The sequence below is a fragment of the Coptis chinensis genome, chromosome 8 (genome assembly GCF_015680905.1).
Source record: "Coptis chinensis isolate HL-2020 chromosome 8, ASM1568090v1, whole genome shotgun sequence".
Lineage (NCBI taxonomy): Eukaryota > Viridiplantae > Streptophyta > Magnoliopsida > Ranunculales > Ranunculaceae > Coptis > Coptis chinensis.
Window position 1 is genome coordinate 46,881,337 of NC_141463.1, and position 15,065 is coordinate 46,896,401.

Here is a 15,065-nt window from a genome sequence, read left to right on the forward strand (position 1 = left end):
TCTTACTTGGAGTATGTGAAGTTACATTAGGTTAAGTTACTTGGATATTTGTTTGGAATGGAATTCGTTTGGAATATATTCACTATTGGTTTTTTTTTTATAGAAAAAAAAATATATTTATCACAATTTTTACCAACCCGCCATGACTAGTTGTCTTTTTTTGTGACTGTTACAAGATGATTACATTACTGTTTAGTCAAAATGGTCACGAAAGATTTGATTTTTTGTGATGGTTTTTAAGTATATGTTACTGTTTTATGTGGTGGATATAGGCCTATCTGGAGGAAATATTTGTCACAGTTTTGGGGAAAAAAAATGACTCTCACTTGGTCACGGTTTTGGAAAAAAAAAATAGTGACAAAAGACTTTTTGTCACTGTTTTTAATAGTGATATAAAGCTTTTTTTTTCTTGTAGTGATAACCTTCCCCCAATCTAACATCATTGATCATTTCATCTGATCCTGACCCCTCAATTAGACTTGCATTAGCAACAACATTGCCTTTTGACTCCAAAATTAACTTACACATTGGAAACTACGACAAACATAGCGATAATGGTAAGTTTGGAGACAATAGAGTACTATGGTCACTAATTATGGACATTACACAGAGTTTACCTTCACATTTCTTGATTTAGACTTAGAGATTGGCACGTCCTTTTTGGTTCCAAGAACCTTGCTATTGTCATTCGAGTGAATAGCCTAACAAGCATAATAATAATGTTTTTAATAATATGTATTAGTATAACCTTTAGTAAACATGTTAATATCAAGTACCTGCTCATTTCCCGACTTAGATTTTGATATTGCATTATCGCCCAGTAGCACTGATATAATGGAATTACTTTTTTACTTCTACTTACCCTAAAGAGACTAGGAAGAAGTAAACTATACTTTCATTCTTTTGATCAAAGTTTTACTCTCAATTATCATGTAATAAAACTAGAGTAAGAATTTGTTCCACTCCTAATTGCTTAGATAATACTAATTCCACTAATTATTAACAATTAAACAGCATGAGAGTAATGATTCTAAATATAACTAATATGGTGAAAACTAATATTGAATATATTCTAATATTGAACTAGGGCAATTAAATATTAAGATGTGAATATGAAGAAAGAATTAGGGAGATTTAAAATCCACCTTGATTAATCTCTAACATGCTAGTATAGAGTTTGTTGCAACCCTAATCTTTATGTTTTCACACAAGGTTCAACATAAAGGTTAGGTCTTTTTATCCCTAATTATTCATGGTATCTCTGGCCAACTAATAATTAGCATGAGAGGAAGTTGAAACTCATTCTCATGGTGAATGAACTATTCTCTAGTATAAGGATATTTTACTTATTGCTAAATAGAAAACCCTAGACTTGAAGCTCTTTAATACAACTATTCTATACTAATACATCAAGTCTTCATCAAAGCTTCAATCAGACCCCTCTAATGAAGGTTTAGCTATGTTTCATTAGACTATCATAGAATAAATAATAAGAAGAAGAAAACATAATTAAAGGATTACTTGTATTAAAAATAACTTGAATTGTATTAATGGCGGCTAGGCTAATAAAACATATACTAGGTTAAACTAAAGAGAAGAGGTAGGAGAGAGTTAGAGTTTTGCCTTAGTTCTATTTATATAGGAGAGGGCTAAGTTTACAATTTCGTGCATAGGCTTTGGAGCTAAGTTTTGGGCCACGAAATCAAGCCCAAAACCTAATTACTTAAGTCCAAATCTTTGTTGTAAATTATTGTAACAACCTTTTCATCCACTTTTACTCCTTTGATTGGTTCAAGGCCTAGTCGTTTTGACATATAATAGGCACAATTCCGAGGTCTAAGTCCAAAGAAATGGCCTGCAGAATGTTTATTGACTATTATGCTCTATTTCTGCCCGCATTGACTTTTATTTTTCTGTTTTGACAGGGCTTTAAAAAGGTTTTTTCTCTTTGAAACTTAGGCTTTAACCATAGAACTTCTTAGCAAATAATTTTTACTCCTTTCTCTTGCAAAAGTGACATATTTCTTCACATAGTTGACTCAAAGACCTGAAATACACAAAAGTGCGTAAACAGTACTAACTCTTATTTATTGTAAACATAATTGGTCTAAATATAATATTACTAAGGGGTTAAAACTACAGTTTTAGGTTCTTATCAAACCACCTCCAAACAGCATTTTGCTTATCCTCAAGCAAAGATGAGAAATTAAAATAAGTGACAAAAAATGGAGTTCTAACTAATCTCATTTCGTTGAGTACGATTACATTATTGACCATATGCAATAAGGCCTTAAACCACTAGAAATTCCCTTGTGTATGAGTTATAGCCTCGTGAGAGTTTTACAGAGAAGATACTCACAAACTTTATTTATACTACAACGACTAAGAAATAAAATTAATGTTTCCTTATTTATTCTTAGATATCTATACATCTCACTAGCAATGAATAAAGAATAATCAATTCGAAACCTAAGCTAATTCGTGCATAATAATCAATCATCTACGGATAAACATATATATAATGAACTATGCTATGAAATGCAATAATAGATCCATTTTTAAAACTTTGGAATAGCGTCCTTAAGTAGGTCCTCACAAATATGTCAAGACAAAAATACTCCAATTTTTCCACTCAAGTTTCGCTCACTCCAGTGTGCAGTGGGCACACTTTTCCTCACAATCTCAATGACGTACAAGGGAGCCGAGGTCGATCAAACACATCTGCCACTTGCTATATCACTAACCTATTCCTAATTGAGCTAGATGTCATTATTAAGTGTTGCAGGGATTAGGTGATGGTTTAAGAAGGAAGGAAATAGATATTCAAAAGGGCAAGTCTGAGATAATAGGATCTTCAAAATATGTAACTAGAAAAACCTTGTTCTTACTTTGCTTCCACACTTTGTTTCCATCCTTAGCCATTTTATTTTCTTTTGGCTTTTGACTCCTTTGATTATGTTTTTAGAGTTCTAACTTTTTATTTTATTTCTTTATTTTTTTCTTTTCTTTGGATGGAAACTTTCTTTTCTTTTCTTATTTGAAGCAACTAACAAATTCTTGGTTTCCCAACTTTTTATTTTATTTCTTTATTTTTTTCTTTTCTTTGGATGGAAACTTTCTTTTCTTTTCTTATTTGAAGCAACTAACAAATTCTTGGTTTCCCACAGGTCTTTCTCTTTTACTTTTCTCCATTTCATCCTGCTTCTCAGACTCATTCAAAAATGGGTAGGCTAATTTTATTTTTATTTTGCTTTTATAAAAGGGTAAAAGATTTGTGGTTTATGAAAAGTCTAAAGAAAAGCTCAGAGGGGCGACTAGCGGAAAATAATTCCATATAAGTTTGAATTTCTAGCTATATCAATCCAAGAAAGGCCTAAATTCTCGCTTAGGATATGGTATAGTGATCAAGCAAGTGGACGTGTGATTTCTCTATTCGGAATTTACTTCTCCCTTGTGTCATTACTTAGATATTTTACTCATATAAGGCTTTTAGGATATATTCTCACAGGATTTGTAGAATAAGTATTCTAGCCTACATTTCAGAAACTTACTGCTAGTACAAACATAGATGCTCATGCAATATATTTATGGAAAGATGCAATGACTATTACCTACATATTAACCTAAGTTTCTAAAAACTATTCTAATCTAAGAACAAATGTGAAACTTCTAGACCACTATTATCACATAAAAAGAAACAATACCAATAATCCTAAGTGCATAGTATAAATACTTTTAATTTATATTTATATATATATTTTTTTAAATTTTTTACTAGAAAGCAAAGTGCATATTATACATATATATATCCTAATAGGTGCTTTAAATTCCACATGTTTCTATGCCACCCCCAAACAAAAACATGCTTTGTCCTCAAAGTATAGAAATATGAAAGATAAAAAATACCATGGAAACGCATGAAAATTTTAGAGCACCTACAAAACAAATTCAGAACATACTAATATAGGTAAAGAAAAATAGGCGCAACTCTTATATGAGTTCCACCCATTATGGGAATAACAAGAATTAAATTGCTTGGGACATAAGCAGACACTAACAGAAAGTAAAACTTACCTTATATCCAGCACTAAGCATTGTCCTCCCCTCCTATAAAGAAATGAGGTTCTTTTGCATCCTGCCAAGCCATGATAATCTGCCAGGCCTCATGCCATTTATCATCTACCTTTTCTAACCTGTTAAGCGCCACTTGGTCTGATGGGGTGTAGGGGCAACCCAATGAGGTTGTAGCTGCCACCCTAGCCAAATCATAGCACGAAAAGAGCGTACAATGTAATTGGTGGGTCATATAATGTCAACTCTAATCCAATCCGTGAAACGGGTACAGAACTCAGGAAGGAAACATAGTATTATGCGGCAAACCAAGATAGGCATAAGAAGGTACTTATGCTTCAAACTATGGTCTCGTGCTAAACTAGACACTAAGGTCTGGGGAAGATCATACAGCATACGTCCTTCAACTAGAACAAGGAAGACATCACAAGTGACATTATTCATAGAAGAAAAACGTCATTCCCCTAAAATATTCAACATAATAAAGAACATAATAGTGCCGAAATTAAGAGACAGGCTACCAAGGGCTACGTTATATTGCCCTTGGTCCTCTACACAAAAAATCCCTGCCACAGGTCTCATGGAAATTCTCATAATTATAGATGTACACATTGTCAGACATATAGCCCCATGAGTCTTGGGCAGCAGGCATAGAAAGTCCAATAGCGTAGGCTAACAAAAACTTGCTTAAATCTATTGTTTCATCATCAATGGTGACAGAGAACACTTCTCCATCTGGTCGATAAAAGAACCTACAATTATCATAGAAATAAGCAGTAAGTACAGGAGAATAAGATTCATCAATACTTACCATTAGAGGCTGCCATCCTAACTGCACAATCATGTTACAGAACCAGCACCCATAAGTGTCACTCTCGAGCAATTCTTCAAAGGACTGCTCCGGTATGATTTGAGGAGATTTCATAGCAAACAAACACACTACTGAACTCATGAAATTTACTGCAGAAAAACAAAAAAAAATAGTACTAGATGTATGTTGAAGTAAGGGCGCAGGAGCGCTAAGAATGGCTTATGTCAGAGGGCAGGCGCGCTCTCTTCTGATAAAAGAAAATTCTGCGATACTGGTATAGCATAGGTGTGCTCTATGTGAATGCAATATAAGGGCATGCGCGCTTTGAGAAAGACTTGTGATATGAATTTGAGAGGTGCAGAGTGAAGTACATGGCGTGCCATGTATTTATAGAACACTAGTTTCTTAAACAAAGGTCCCCAAGGTTCCCAAATTGATAAAGAAAGAGATGGGATAATAAAAGGGCTTCTAAAACCAAAATAGAAACAACCGATAGCAGACTCTAGTACCAAACCTATATGGTTTTAAGCATGGAATCAAAATAGCAATCTTAATGCTTCTAACCCTTGAGATTGCACCAAACAACAATAGCTAATTCTAGCTACACCATATTAGTAGGATGCTCATTTAAACTATATTCCTTAAGTATTGCAATATTAATTCTAAAAACATGTGGATATGGTAAAATACAGTGCTAAACAAATAATGCCACCTCCAAACAAGTCGGAAGGGTGGGATTCATGAAAAATAGATAGCATGCATAGACAAAAATTAAACCAACTTGAAATTCAAATAACAATCAACTTACATAATCCAATATTAACTACTTAAACTAACAACTGGGAATACTAATTCTACTAAATAGGGAAATTTTCTTAAAAAATACTACAAAGAAACTAGCCACGAGAGGAGGAAGGGCTGGGCTTCCGGAGGGTCTTCGTCTTGAGTAGTAAAGACTTGTTTAGGTAATAGGTCTTCAAACTTGGAAGATGGAGCTACAGAAGGATCCAAGATAGGAGTAGACTCGAAAAGGGCGTTGACTTCCTCTATGTAGGAGTCATCGTCGAAGTCGGAACTTCTAAAGGAAAGGAATTTGTGCATCTGATTCTCTGGAAATGTGTTGTTAAAATACTCTTGAGCTAAGCTCTCGATCATTTTGAAAACATTCACCTCAACAGAAAGGTGTTCAAAGGACATGGACATCAAACTATCGCGGCAGTTTATGAGCGCGTTGACGGTTGCTAAGAGGGGACGCCCTAAGATGATAGGAACAAAGTCATTAGCAACTTCTGTGTCGAGGATAACGAAGTCGGCTGGGTAGTAAAAATCTTGAACTTTAACAAGCACGTTTTCAACAACACCCTTAGGATACTTAATAGAATGGTCAACTAATTGCAACACCATTTTAGTTGGTTGCATCTCTTGTAGACCTATTTGTTTATATAGACAATAAGGGAGTAAGTTAACGCTTGCCCCCAGGTCTAATAGAGCAGTTGTCGTGTGGGTATCCCCTAAGGTGCATTGTATAGTAGGACAACCAGGGTTCTTGTACTTAACGATTCTATTATATTCAAATAAAGTGGGAAACGGTTCAATTAAAAAGGCATCTTTTGGAATGTTTGTTTTCCACCTAGTAGTGCACAACTCTTTTAGAAACTTAGTATGTTGTGGTAATTTTTTAATAGCTTCAAGAAAAGGTAGGTTTATTGTTAGATTTTTAAAAACTTCCCTAATCTCAATCCTTTTTTAACATGGCTAGTCTCTGGGGAAATGGTGGTTTCTCTCTATATTTAGCATATGGGTCAATAGGATTTTTAGCCTTGGCCCTTTTTTTCTTGGATTGTGGTTTAACTGGTACCTCTATAGGGGTAAGATCTTCAGTTTCTATTTCGGTATCTAGTAAATTTTCATTTGCAATGACCACTGGTGGTGCATCAATGGGCATAGTTATGGCGTTATCAACCACTCTGCCAGAACGGAGAGTGGTGATGGCATTTAACTCACCTACGTTTAAATTTTTGTTACTAGTATTACCGGTTACTTCAAAGGCTGTGTTTGGCATTTTAGGATTAGGTATAGCTTGACCTGGAAACACACCTTTTGGTTGGCCTTTATCTTAGGTTAACTGTTGTATGGATTGTTGAATAGATTGTAGAATCTGTTGTTGAGTTTGAATGTAGGCATCAAAACGATCCTGTTGTGAAGGTTTAGTGGCCACAGGTGGTGTGATAGGAACTATCTCACGTTGATTATTAGCAGGTGGGTTGTGATAGTTGTTATTAAACAGAACGATACCTCTATTATAATTATTATAATTATTATAATTACCTGGTCCTTGTACTTATCTTGGTGGAGTTGGGTTGTAGTTGTTTGCTTCCCTAACATTTTGATTATTAAACCCCGGAGGTGTAGCTGGTTGATTATTATGACAACTGAAGTTGGGGTTTTATCTCCAAGGTGCATTAGGAAGGCTATTTAAGGAGCAAATATTGTCCGGCTATGCGGGTGGTTGTTCATAGACGAGAGGATAATAGGAGTCGGTATGCTTAAGACTAAAACAGAAATTACGTGGAAGAGAGTTGATGTTCATGACAGGAGTAGGCTTATGTTGAACAGAAATGGCTTCTACCTTTTTTGTGAGGGATTCGTTTAGAGTTTTAAGCTCGAGATTAGGTTTAACCTTAAACATACTAGCAGCCTTGGCTGTGGAAGAAGAAGAAGTAGCGGAGCGGGGATGTCGTTACCACCCCCATCCCCTAGTTATTATTACGCTCGGATTGATCTTTTAAAAACCTATAAGCCTTTGAGGCTCCTTTACTAAGGAAACTACCCTCATTCATTAAATCAAGAACCTCCTTATGATGATGTGAAAGCCCCTTGAAAAAGGCATGAACAAGAGTATCTTTCGCAAGGTTATGATGTGGGCACTCTATAAGAAGATCAGTGTACCGGTTCCAGGCCTCTGAAAAGGATTCATGAGGGTTCTGGTGGAAGAAATGAATCTTTTGAATCATTTCATCTGTCTTCAGTGGTGGGTAAAACTGTTCCATGAACAATTGAACAAGTTTGGCCCATGACTCCACAGAATTAGGTGTTTGGGTAGTTAACCAAGACACCGCCTTATCAGCTAGGGTGAAAGGAAACACCTTCAGTTTAATTTGTTCAGAACCTACATTAGGATGATGGAAGTATGAGAACTTGTTCTATCCTACGCATACGCTGATAAGGCTTTTCGTGGTCTAAACCATGAAAAATGGGTAACAAATTAAAAATATTCGGGGGAATTCGAAAATCCCCCACTAAGTTTGCAAGAACGATGCATGACTTAGGGTTATCGTTTAGGGCTTTGTAAAAATCAGAGAGAGGAGTCTCTACTTTTTAAGTCATTAATACAGGTGTAGTGTGTGATATTCTAGATAGGCGTGTGTGTTGATATTTACGATAGCTAACGTTAGATGGTTTTATCTTACTAGACCTTAATCTCATGCAAGGCTAAGTCTAATATGAAAGAAACACAATAGCAGTCAAACAACAACCTGATATACTAGAATTAAACTCCTCTTACAGAAGAGACGAGGAGTGAAAGAAGGAGAACCTGAATGCCTCCTTGCTACGCTTATGAGTAGCGTCTTTAATACGAACCTCAGTGTCCTGTAGAAGCTTTCAATACTGAATCAACAATTATTTCCAATGAAAAGATTACCTGTAACTAACCCGTTTAAATCGGGCTTTCTTCAGAGGGGCGCGGGCGCGCTCAATTATAAGGTAACAAGGGCGCGTGCGCGCTCTGTTAATTTTATTTAGAAACAGAACTTTGCCTGATTTCTTAATGGGCTGGACCTTAATAATGGAAAGAAAAACACGAAACAAACTTACTGGAAGGTAGGGCGCATGCGCGCTCAGATATATTGTAAATAGGGCGCGTGCGCACTTCGAGTGTACATCTTTGAAAATTTCCAATAGACTTCCCGTGAGGCCAGGAGCAAACTTCTATTTTCCGAAAACATAAAACACAGTTAGAAGCACAAACACTTTCGAACAATAGGGTGGGTGGGTGAATTGGGCTATTTGTAGAATTAAAAAAACTAAGGGAATTTAATTCTAAAGACAACTAAGATGGCAGCAGCGCCATTTGATAAAATGTAATTACTTTTTTACTCCTACTTACTCTAAAGAGACTAGGAAAAAGTAAACTATACTTTCATTCTTTTGATCAAAGTTCTACTCTCAATTATCATATAATAAAACTAGAGTAAGAATTTGTTCCACTCCTAATTGCTTAGATAATACTAATTCCACTAATGATTAACAATTAAATAGCATGAGAGTAATAATTCTAAATATAACTAATATGGTGAAAACTAATTTTGAATATATTCTAATATTGAACTAGGGCAATTAAATATTAAGATGTTAATATGAAGAAAGAATTAGGGAGATTTGAAATCCACCTTGATTAATCCCTAACATATTAGTATAGAGTTTTTTTGCAACCCTAATCTTTATGTTTTCACACAAGGTTCAACATAAAGGTTAGGTCTTTTTATCCCTAATTATTCATGGTATCTTTAGCCAACTAATAATTAGTATGAGAGGAAGTTGAAACCAATTCTCATGGTGAATGAACTACCCTCTAGTCTAGGGATATTTTACTTATTGCTAAATAGAAAACCCTAGATTTGAAGCTCTTTAATACAACTATTCTATACTAACACATCAAGTCTTCATCAAAGCTTCAATCAAACCCCTCTAATGGAGGTTTAGCTATGGTTCATTAGACTATCATTGAATAAATAATATGAAGAAGAAGACATAATTAAAGGAATACTTGTATTAAAAATAACTTGAATTGCATTAATGGTGGCTAGGGTAATAAAACATAAACTAGGTTAAACTAAAGAGAAGTGGTAGGAGAAAGTTAGAGTTTTGCCTTAATCCTCTTTATATAGGAGAGGGTTAGCTTTACAATTTTGTGTATGGGATTTGGAGCTATGTTTTGTGCCACTAAATCAAGCCCAAAACCTAATTATTTAAGTCCAAAAAGGGTTTCTCCGTTGGAAATTACTGCAATAACCGTTTCATCTATTTTTACTTCTCTGATTGGGTCAAGGCTTGGACCTTTAGAAAGCCCTTTCTGATTCGATCATTTTGACATATAATAGGTCCAATTCTGAGGTCTGTGTCCAAAGATACGACCTGTGGAAGTTATGTTGACTTTTATGCTCTATTTTTGCCCAAGTTAACTTTGACTTTTCAGCTTTGACTAGGCTTTAAAAAGACATTTTCTCCTTGAAACTTGGGCTTTAACCATAGAACTTCTTAGTAACCAATTTTTGCTCCTTTCTCTTGCAAAAGTGACATATTTATTCACATAGTTGACTCTAAGACCTGAAATATACAAAAATACGTAAACAGTACTAACTCTTATTTATTATAAACATAATTGGTACATGTAATATTATTAAGGGGTTAAAACTACATTTTTGGGCACTTATCAAGCACAAATTCTTGAGGCCAAGCCACAATGTACCCAACCGCTCCTCCGACAGTGGTAACATCATCATAAAAAACTGGTCTTGGCAAAATGGCAGTCGCTAAAATTGCACGTATCATATGAACACGTACATATCCTTGCCCCAATGTAACGTTATGGATCTTCTCGTCTGGTCCTGACCCCTCATTGAGACTAGCATTAGCAACAACATTGTCTTTTGACTCCAACGTCATCATACACTTTTGATATCAATGACAAATATAACAATAATGATAAGTTCAAATATCCTAGAGTACCATGATCACTCACTATAGAAATTACACAACATTTACCTTCACATTTCCTGATTTAGATTTTGAGATTGCCACATCACATTTTGAGCGCATAGCCTAATAAACACACAATGAAAATCATACACTAATGTTGATGGTACAGCTGTTTATTGTAGTTTACACTAAAATAACAAGTACCTGCTCATTTCCTGGAGTAGGTTTCACAACCTCCACTTTGCATTTGGTTTTAGCAACACTCTTGTTTTTCAAGCCCATAGCCTAACAAACAAAAAAATAAAAGTAAAATTGAACAATTATATACAGAAAATAACATTTACGGTTTAAACATTAAGTAACATATACCTGCCCCTTTCCATATTTAGGTTTTGAGATTGCCTCGTTGCTTTTTGATTTAGCACCACTCTTTGTCTACGTATTGGATAGCTTGAGTTATTAAATATAATTACTTGTTTTCATTATATAATCACAACCATAAAAATTTACCTGTTTGCACTTTTTTCTCACATTTGCTTCAAGTTCAATGTTAAGACATTCATAATTTGTTTTGTTGTTAGCACCATCAGATAGTTGGTCATCCAATGGGCTTGACATTTGCTTTCTTCCCTCATTTTAAGAACTGTTGGAAGCAACTTTCTCTAGTTCTGGCAAGTTGGTGGTAATTCATTGTATAATACCTAATGATGTCTCACTCTTTCCTTTAACGCCTTTTTTTTTTTTTTTTTTGAGATCAGTAACTCTTTTAGAGGATTAAGGTAGACCAACACCGGTTACATTGAAGGACCCTAGCCCGAAGGCTTACATTGCCCGAAGGGTCTCGCCGATGCGCCATTTTGAGTAGACCCAACCGCCTCTGCCTTGTCTATGAAAACTTTCTTTTGCTCCTCGGTCCACCCATCGTAGCAACACCTTGTCTCTAGCCCGAAGGCTCGCTTGGCCCAAAGGCCCATCACATAATTACACAAGAAATAAATCCCAACCAATACTTGGTGAGATTCGAACTTGCAACCTCTCCCATGAGGAGAGGGGTACACAACCAATTGAGCTAGAAGCTCTTGTGTTTTAATGCCTTGTTCTCTTCTTCTTTCTTACGGATCCTGGATTCCATCTCTGCTCTATGTGCCTTAGACCCCTTCTTCGGGATATTGAAGTAAGTTATTGGAGTGACATACTTACCTCCTGCTCTTACCCTTCCACAATGTTCTGGAGTCCCTAGTGCCTTCGCAAAAACATCGTCGCTTCCTTGGGTTACTAATTTCCCATTAGCCTCTTCTTTTTTTAGTTGGTCCTGCACGTCAGTTAAACTTTTACTTAATTAAAGTGACAATCGGAACATAAAGGAAACTTAAGGGGGTCTTATACTCTATCAGTCCAATATATATCATCGTTAGATAAGCCATTGATTAGAACATTGAAAGAGTCAGTTGAACTTTTGCAGCTCTCCTCTCCTTTTTCCATAACAAAATCTTTCCAAAGTGAATCTGAATCATGGGGTTGACTTTCACAAAGCTTTTTAGTTGGCTCTTTGCAAAAAAAGAGATGCGTTTTTGATGGTCGGTTTTGATGCGGCTGGTAAGACCACCATCTTGTACAAGCTCAAGCTTGGAGAGATTATGACTACAATTCCCACCATTAGATTTGATGTGGAGACTGTGGAGTACAAGAACATCAGCTTCACAGTCTGGAATGTTGGAGGTCAAGACAAGATCCGTCCACTATGGAGGCACTACTTCCAGAACACACAGGGTCTCATATTTGTGGTGGATAGCAATGACAGAGACAGAGTTGTTGAGGCAAGAGACGAGTTGCATAGAATGTTAAATGAGGATGAGTTGCGAGATGCTGTGTTGCTTGTCTTTGCAAACAAACGAGATCTTCCAAATGCAATGAATGCTGCAGAGATTACTGATAAGCTCGGACTTCACTCTCTCCGTCAGCACCACTGGTACATTCAGAGTACTTGTGCAACCTCTGGAGAAGGCCTTTATGAAGGCCTGGATTGGCTATCAAACAACATTGCAAACAAGGCTTGAGGCAAGTGGTAGAACTTGTAAGGATTGCATGTGGTTTGTGGTGGCGACAACTTCAGAATTTGCATATTTATTTCTGTATGACTTTTTTGGTGATCATATATTGTAATAGGGGAATACTTGATTGGATATACTTGCGAGGTCTCTTGTTTGTTGTTTTGAACATGCCTGCACTGCTTTAACTTTTAGAAGGAGACTAAGTCAATATCTTTACTGTTGATACTGTTTATCTTTGAAATAACTTTAAAGGTGAGGGATCTTTGGAGTATTGTACTTGAACTCCCTAAATAGCTGCATCTTTGGGAAAAGAAAGAGTATTAAGCCTATGTGTTTGATAGGATGACCATTTGACGAGTTCCAAAAAAAAAAAAAAAAAAAAAAAAAAAAAAAGAGGATACACAAACAACAAAGCCACAGGAAAGTGTAAAGGGTCAAGAAGCAAGATCAGAAAACAAGGAAGTCCACGAAGTGCACAATGTTGAGGATGAAACTGGATGGGAGTCTCCCAGCAAGAAACATAGATGTCGAGCTCAAAAAAATTAAGTGGAAAGGAGCTCGCGGACTGTTGATCAATCTACTTCCTTCACTGAGGGAAGATAGAAAAAGAATCTAAGGAGAGTGCAGCAGCAAGAGAAGAGCAAACGGAGAAGCAGAACGACAACATATGTCAACCCACCTCAGTGCAACCCATAGTCAATAAAACTATGGAGATGACACAAACAGAGAGTACATAAGGTAGGGACTCAAGTGAGACAAAGGAGTAGGGAAACGATGTTAGAAATACCAATAAGGGGAGTGAGCCAACTGGTAAGAAGATATATACAACTTAAGGAGGAAGACAAAACTTAGTGGCTGCAAAGTACGGTCACTTAAAACCCACAAATGTCTTTAAATGAGTGTACAACAAGGGTGCTGGAACATGAGGGGCTTCAATAAGGATGTAAAGCAAGTTATAGTAAATGACAAGGTTAGGAAATCTAACTATGCTCATCAGTTAGTGAGATCAGAGATTGAGGAAATAAGAAGCAAGTTAATGACAGTTGAACGAAAGACGGAACAAAAACCAGCAGCATGGTTTCAAAATAGAATTACCTACCATTACTGTTGGATGGCGATGAATGGTGGTCATCAACCCTTGAAGAAACTTAAAGAATGGAATTGAAGTTAGGAGTCAATGATCGATGTGTATTCTGAGGGAGAACACAAGTACTTCAGAAAAAAAAACACGAAGGATCAGCAGGCAGGATAAACACACCGAATGAAAGGAATGGGAAAAACGGGCCGAGCAACAAGTAAGAATGGATCCACCCTTAATCGAGCAAAGGACAACCTCGAGCTAGAGGATGTTACTTTTGAGTTCTTTATATGAGAGAGTGAGAATGTAACAACTATGATTTATTTTAGTATTAATAAAAGGGGTAGGGGACCTCTATAAAAACCTCGCTAACCGACCAAAAAAAAAAAAGATAAGCCATTGAAATTAACTCTTCACTTTTCTAGACCAATTACAGGGATTTGTAGACCTGACAGTGAGCTAATTAAGGTTAGTGGAAGTGGCTGCAGGGTGGCTTTGTTATGGTCTGCCAGATGGTCATGGTCTTCGTTTGGAAAAACTTTACTTCCTAAAGGGGACTAGGGCTTTGTCTTCTATACCAGCACACAACCTACTACATGTTTGCTATATCTAATACAATTACTACACATTACACATAAGTACATATACTCAAATATCTATAAAAGGATATAGACAACAACTTACAATTTTTTCTGCCACTTCTCTCGTATCATCATCATAATATCCACCATTCTTGTCTTGACGAGCTAAAAGCCACAAATTAGCTCTATCATCCTCATCAAAAGATTCTCCCAACTCTTCTTTCTATTATAAAACATATAAATAGGAAGTCTAATTATTTGTAGAGTATATGTTATGTTCAATATATAAATTGATTTTTAAAATATTTGTGCAAGTACTTACCAATTTATCTTCTAGGCTAGCATATCCAAGCCTGCTAATTCGATGGTTATACTTATTCATTTTCCTTTCGTGCTAATTGTAATTTGCTTCTCTCCTTTCAAAAATAGTTTACATTCTTAGTATATATATCTCACAAGTACGCATGAATAAACACAAGCAATTTACTGAAAATTCTATTCTAATAAAATTTATGATATACCTGGAACTCTCCCGTTAATCTCGATTTCACAAATACATGCCAGTCGGGTTTCCTGATCTTATATTTTTTAGGTGGTTTTGTAAGCACATCTTGATCATCTTTAAAAGGGAAGATAAACTTTTCGTAAGCATATTCTTGAAAGTCCTCCAACGAACTCCAATTGATTTCAAAACTGCCTTCCTATACTTAAAA

At 35.9% G+C, this 15,065-nt stretch overlaps 1 pseudogene; it reads left to right on the forward strand.

The window, feature by feature from the left end:
- Nucleotides 1–12,216: 12,216 nt before the first annotated feature.
- LOC147481692 (ADP-ribosylation factor 2 pseudogene) lies at nucleotides 12,217–12,914 on the forward strand (annotated as a pseudogene).
- The last annotated feature ends 2,151 nt before the right edge of the window (nucleotides 12,915–15,065 follow it).